The sequence below is a fragment of the Penaeus chinensis genome, chromosome 39 (genome assembly GCF_019202785.1).
Source record: "Penaeus chinensis breed Huanghai No. 1 chromosome 39, ASM1920278v2, whole genome shotgun sequence".
Classification (NCBI taxonomy): domain Eukaryota; kingdom Metazoa; phylum Arthropoda; class Malacostraca; order Decapoda; family Penaeidae; genus Penaeus; species Penaeus chinensis.
In genome coordinates, this window is record NC_061857.1 from 16,732,218 (window position 1) to 16,739,717 (window position 7,500).

Consider the following 7,500-nt stretch of genomic DNA (forward strand, 5'->3'; position numbering starts at 1 on the left):
TGAGTTTGTGTGTGATAATAATGATAATAATTATTATTATCATTATCATAATAATAATGATAATGGTAATAATAATAACAAACTACCTATTGATTTGTTAAAAATTGTTTAATTTCTTTCTGCATTTACCATTTATAGGCCATGTTTACTCACTGCCTTTTCTGTTATTGTATTAGTTTATGGTTACACTAAAAATAATGGGGGCGGGAGAAAGTATTTATCAAGTCACGCATGATAATTCATGATTTCATTAAATTTGCCAATTCCCTTTCTCACTAACCATCAGTTCATATATTTCTCTCTCTCTCTCTCTTTCTCTCTCTCTATATATATATAGATAGATAGATAGATAGATAGATATAGATATATACATATATATGTATATATGTATATATATGTATATATAAATATATATACATATATATGTGTGTGTGTGTATGCATATATATTTATTTATCTAATTATTTATCTATTTACTTATTTATTCATCCATCTATTTATCTTTCTCTGTTTCCTGTGGAACCAATAACAATGAAGCACGTTAAGACGAGCCAAAGGACACTAGTGAGAGAACTGTGAATGTCGTTCGCCTCAAATATCTATATACCTCATTAATAGCAGACTTTCATGTTAATAAGTCAGTCATTTCATCATTAGTTTCTAAATCACGAGTGCAGACTGATTGGACCTTCTCATCAGCTTTCATCTTTCGCATTCAGAAGAGATGCTTGAGTTTCAACAACCAAGTGCCAGGCATGACGATCTTACATTATATATTAGTGTGCGCCATTGCAACATACAAGATTTCTTTCATGGAAAACTGATGACCACACGCATTCCCTTGAGCAGTTCGTTCTGTCAACTCGAAGCAGCAAGTTGAGGCGGAAAGCATCCCGGAGGCTGAAAGGGAGAGTGAGGAGAGGAGAACGGCTGAGCATCCAGCCATTTGCCGGCGCAGAAGCGGAGGCGGCGACTGCGAAAGCAACGGGCGCTGACGCGGCAGATCTCCGTCGTTCATCGCGGTTGCGAATAAACTGCCAGGGAATATATCGCTGAATTATCTATATCTCTGCTGCCATTGTTGTTACTGTTATCGTTGTTAGCATTGCTGTTAATATTACTATTGTTGTCCTTATTATCATAATTATTAGTAGTAGCAATAGTAGTAGCTGTATCATTATTTTTGTCATGATAGTTATTATTATCATTATTACTCTCATTATCATTATCATTAATATCATTATCAATATTATTTTTATTATTATTGTTGTTGTTGCCATTGTTATTGTTACTGTTATTATTATCATCATTATTATTATTGTTGTTATTATTATCATCATTATCATTATTATTATGATTACTATTATTACTAGCATTACTTGCATTATGATGATCATTATTATTGTCATTATTTTTTATCATTATCATCATTACTCTTATTACTTTTAATATTATAATTTATTAGCGGGGTAATTATTATTATTATTTTCATTATTCATTATTACTGTTATAATCATTATTCAGTATTACTGTTATAATCATTATTCATCATTATTACTATCATTATAATTACTATTATTATTATCATTATTATCATTATCATTAATATCATTATCATCATTATTACTATTACCATTGTTTTTATATCATTCTCACTAGTATTACTCGTATAATTGTTATTATTATAATTATCATTATCATTTTAACATTCATCATCGATTCTGTCATTTATCATTATCATTGTTATTTTCCTCATTATCATTAGCCTTGTTTTTGCCGCTCTTGTTGTCATCGTTACGAAAGTAATGTTTTATAATCTTCATAGTTATCATTACAATTGCAATATTGATATTGTCATTGTTATTAGCATTGCCATCATCTTCATCTTTAGTTCTATTACTATTCTCGTATCATAATTATTATAGTAGATAGTATATCGTATCTATATTACCAGTTTTTAATTATTCTGAAAATCTTCATTATTTTCATTATTATCATAAAAAAAACTTATACTATTATTATAATTATTGCAGTTATCAATATTACCAGAGCTTTCAATATTATCTGCATTATTATCGCTGTCATAAATCTCATTACCATGACATTTATTGATATCTGTTGTTAAGACCATTATTATTTTGTTACTATTATTCATGCTGTTATCATTATTTTCGTTAGTATTATCATTTAATAATGATAACAAATATTTCTTGATCGTTATCGATGTTACTGCTATTATATTTACTGTTGATGATTAATCTTTATTATCATTATCATCTTTTTAAATACTACAATTTCCTTCATGAATATTGCCCATCAATACCACTATAGTCATGGCCATTGCCATTATATTTGCTATTATTGTTATCATAATTTTCACTGTTGGTATCATCATTAGAAGTATCCTTATTGCCATAAGAGTCTTTATTTCCATTAATAGTATTGTCTGACATAATCATTGATATAATTATTGTTGTTATTGTTGCCGATTTTTATCAAGATTATCATTATCAAGGTGTAGTAGTATGTCTCTTGCTGAACAAGTCAGTATTAATATTATTATAAAACAAATATTAGGATTATCTTAAAGCAACCATGCGTGAATGAACGTGATCGGTTTTACAATCAATGTTATTGATAACAGGCTGTCGCTCTCCGGATTGTGTACACAAAGCTTTTCATTCACAGAGAAACTTCCAGGCGTCCGACCTCTCTCCTCTCGCCGACCGAGAGTGCAGCGGCCGTCAGGCGTTTGGCCGTTCCGAAATACAGCGCTCTTCGCCTGTTGTGAAAGCTGCTGCAGCTCGTATAGAACCATTTTCAAGCTCTGAAAACTGTCATAGCTCGCAAATCCCCTTCCTCCTCTGTCTCTTCTCGCAGCATATATGTGTTTGTGTGTGTGTGTGTGTTTGTGTGTGTGTGTGTGTGTGTGTGTGTGTGTGTGTGTGTGTGTGTGTGTGTGTGTGTGTGTGTGTGTGTGTGTGTGTGTGTGTGCGTGTGCATGTGCGTGTGCGTGTGCATGTGCATGTATACATATATACATATACATATATATATATATATATATATATATATATATATGCAGGTGTGTATATTTATACACGTACGCGCGCGCGCGTGTGATGGTTCTATAATCTATGGAAGCATTCAGATATTTACATCTTATTCCAGTTTCGTAGAGTGAAAAGAGTTCTTTTCAATCCTTCCGCACATGTTCAGGATGTTTGTAAGTAGTGAGTTATAATTTAATGACTCCCTTTACACCCAACTGACGACGTAGCAATGTGATCACCACTTGGCCCTTGTTATGCTAATACCTTCCTAGCTTGAATCTGTAACGGCCGTACCCCCCCCCCCCCCTAAAAAAAATACTGTCGATATATGGCCGGCACTTTCCTGCTTTTCAGTGACCCCTCTCACATCGATCCTTTCCTTTCATATCTAAATTTACAACCAACATTAAATTCACCTGCGAAGTTCAACAAAACAATAAACTATTATTCTTAGGCCATTACTTTTCATAATGACGGTTTCTCTGTCAATACTCACATGAAACCAACATTCACTGACTTCGGGCTTCTTTCTCTGAGCTTCATACATATATACATGTGTTAACCGGTACTACAGCATTTGTTGTGTATGGACCAATTTTCACATTGAAGCTATGTATTTCAATTATTATTTTAATGGGTTAATAATAATTATTCACGAAGTCCTGAATAATTTTCTTTGTCAGAAGCTTTCATACAAACTTGAAGTTACCACAGTTAATAAAATCATCATCTATATAAAACTACTATATAAGGGCATTCTTAGATTGGAAATTCGAAATTCGTTAAACAAAATCTTACAACGCTCAAGTCAGTTTCCGGTTTCGTTTTCACAATAGCGACTCTATTGGTAATTTTCTAAAACGGAAGAAAAAGTGCAACTCTGAGCTATGTTCTAATGCCTACCTAACAATGGCTGCAACACCATATCCTTAAATATAAAGGCAAGTCTATCAGGACTGGCCTACCAGTGAGTAAAGCCATCCTTCTCAGCAATCAGAGAGCACTCTCACTTTCGCAACCGCCCGTTTAACACTGATGATTTCAAAGTCTTGACCTCCCATCCTAACAGATTTGACCTGATCAAAGCCAAATCTCTGTACATCATTAACGTGAAACCAGAGCTCAACAGCAAAGCCATTCTATTTACCGTGGGAACAACCATCCATCCGTTAAATGGTTAGTTACTTAAACTAGCCGTTTACTGTTGTTTTTTATTTGTTTTGTATTATTTTTCTGTATTTTTTATATATATAAAAAGGTATATCTACTTTTAGCACGGATGATGGCGATGCAGTTTCCATCATCTCCATCAAAAAAAAAAAAAATTCTCAGCAGAATTGTTTTTTCTCTTCCTGACCAGAAACAGATTCCCAAGGCACACCTATGTCACTCACCACATACAAAGATGGTAGGACAAGAATATCCTGGACGTGTACAGAAGGATAGAAATATATATATATATATATATATATATATATATATATATACATATACGCGCACACGCACACACACACACACACACACACACACACACACACACGCACACACACACACACACACACACACACACACACACACACACACACACACACACACACACACACACACACAGACACACACACATACACATATATATATATAGATAGATAGATAGATATAGATGGAACTTTCCAAAATATATATTTACTAGTGCGTAAGTTTTCGCCATACTACAGAGTAGCGAACCTAAAGCACAAGAGTAGTTTTGTAATACGCATGTCACGATACATGAATGTATCTTACGATGGGGTTTATTATGTAACTGATGTTTAGTTTCGCAGTTACATTTCTTGCGTTATTGTTTTTCTTTCATCTCAATCACCATCATCATGTTTCATTTTTATATGTGGAGTGAAATTCTGTATGTGCCTGGTATTCATACTGACACACATATGTGTATATGTATATATATGTGTGTGTGTGTGTGTGTGTGTGTGTGTGCGCGCGCGTGTGTGTGTGTGTTTATGTATGTGTATATATGTATTTACTATATATATATATATATATATATATATATATATACATATATGCACACACACACACACACACACACACACACACACACGTATAGAGAGATATACAGATGGATAGATAGACCTGGCTGATAGATAGACATACAGAGAGACAGGTACACAGCAAAATATGAATATCAATTAAGAAATATATATTTCATGCAATAAATAATTTACAATTTACTTATAACTTTTACGTCAGATGAGACGTTATGAAATGTTTTCCGTAAGCAAACTCTTCTTACTCAGCATAACACCCTCAAATCTATGTAGCTGCCTGTGAGTTTCCAAGTATGCTGTGTTGCTTTGCATGTTCCCGTGTCGTCACCACACATTAGGGGCGCGGAAGAAACCTGCGATCAGGAACTCTAATGTGACGAATGCAAAGGAGAATAGCTTTCTATTTTCAATCCGTTGCTAAGAATCCTTTAGTGCTCTTAACCCATGTGCCTCATGCCTCATGCCTCGCGCCCATGCCTCGCCTGTACGCGATGCCGCCGATGAGTGCCGGTAGAAGTTTACATGGGTTTACTTACACGTGCCGAGCGAGCGATATCACCCGCGGCTCCTCTGTTTATCTCGTCAACTTTCCAAATCTAAAGGCCGCGGTTTGTGTTATTCGCTACTTGTTTTACTTACATAAGATTCCATTCTTTACTTGTAAGTTAAGCTATACAGGAACAACGGTACAGACGCGCGCACACACACACACACACACACACACACACACACACACACAAACACACATACACATACATAAACATACATAAACACACATACACATGTATATATCTTCGAAACTAAACATGTGCACGAGTAAAACAAAATACTTCTTATGACTTGCGCGTCATTCAGGACATTTCTAAATAAAGCACCTGGAGAGAGAAATAGAGGGTGAATCACAAAGTAATTAGAGAGCTTAAAAAAGACTTGCCTTGTCATGCCTCCACACAACACAGGCGAGAGATGAGCAACGTGAAAGCTGCACGAACACTCACTCAGCACTCGTGAGAAAAGTCATATGACCTGGACATTATTCGAATGTAACCATGGCTATCTTGTAGCTACAATGATATATTTCTTCGATGATACTCATTCTGCCTCGGAGTACACGCTCTCTCTCTCTCTCTCTCTCTCTCTCTCTCTCTCTCTCTCTCTCTCTCTCTCTCTCTCTCCATATATATATATATATATATATATATATATATATCACAAGAGCACACATATAACTATATATAAACTTATATATGAATACACACACACATATGTGTAAAAATATATATAAATATATATATACATATACACATATATGTATACATATTTCTTTATATATATATTTGTATACATATATGTATATATATATACATATATACATATACATATTCCTATTTATATAAACACATACACATACACACACACACACACACACACACACACACATATATATATATATATATATACATATATATACATATATATACACATATATATGTATATATACATATATACATATATGTTTATAAATGTATATTTATATAAATATATGTGTATATATATATAAATATATTTATATATATATTTATAAATATATATAAACACACACACACACACACACACACACATATATATATATATATATATATATATATGTATATATATGTATATATATATTTATATATATGTATATATATTTATTTATTTATATATAGATATATATATATATATACATATATATAAATATATATACATATACGTATATGTATACATATGTATGTATATTTATATACACACATATATACATATATTTATGTTTATATATACATATATATACATATATATGTATATATATACATATATATGTGTATTTATATATATACACATATAAGTGTGTGTGTGTGTGACGAACTACTTGTTGACGTCATTTAGTTGCCTGGGTCTATATACTGGGGTGAGTGATCGATGATCTTTCCCCAGGGGAGTAGTTGGTTAGGTAATCATTGTTGGTGGTTCTCAACCCACCATCATGTCTACGATAGACTCATCCACTACCGTATCTAGGTTGAACTTACCAACTTAAACAAATTCGTACGCTCATTGAGCACGTGCGTTTGTATATATGTATATATACATATATACATATATATACATACATGTATATATGTATATATATACATATATACATATACATACATATATAGGTATACATATTTATGCATTTTTTTATATATGTATGTATGAATGCGTATGTGTGTGTTTGTATGTATGTATCTATACATATATGTGTTTATGTTTGTATACATACATATATATGTATATATTTATGTACATATACAGTATATACATATATGTGTATTTCTATATATACATATATACATATATATGTATATGTATATACA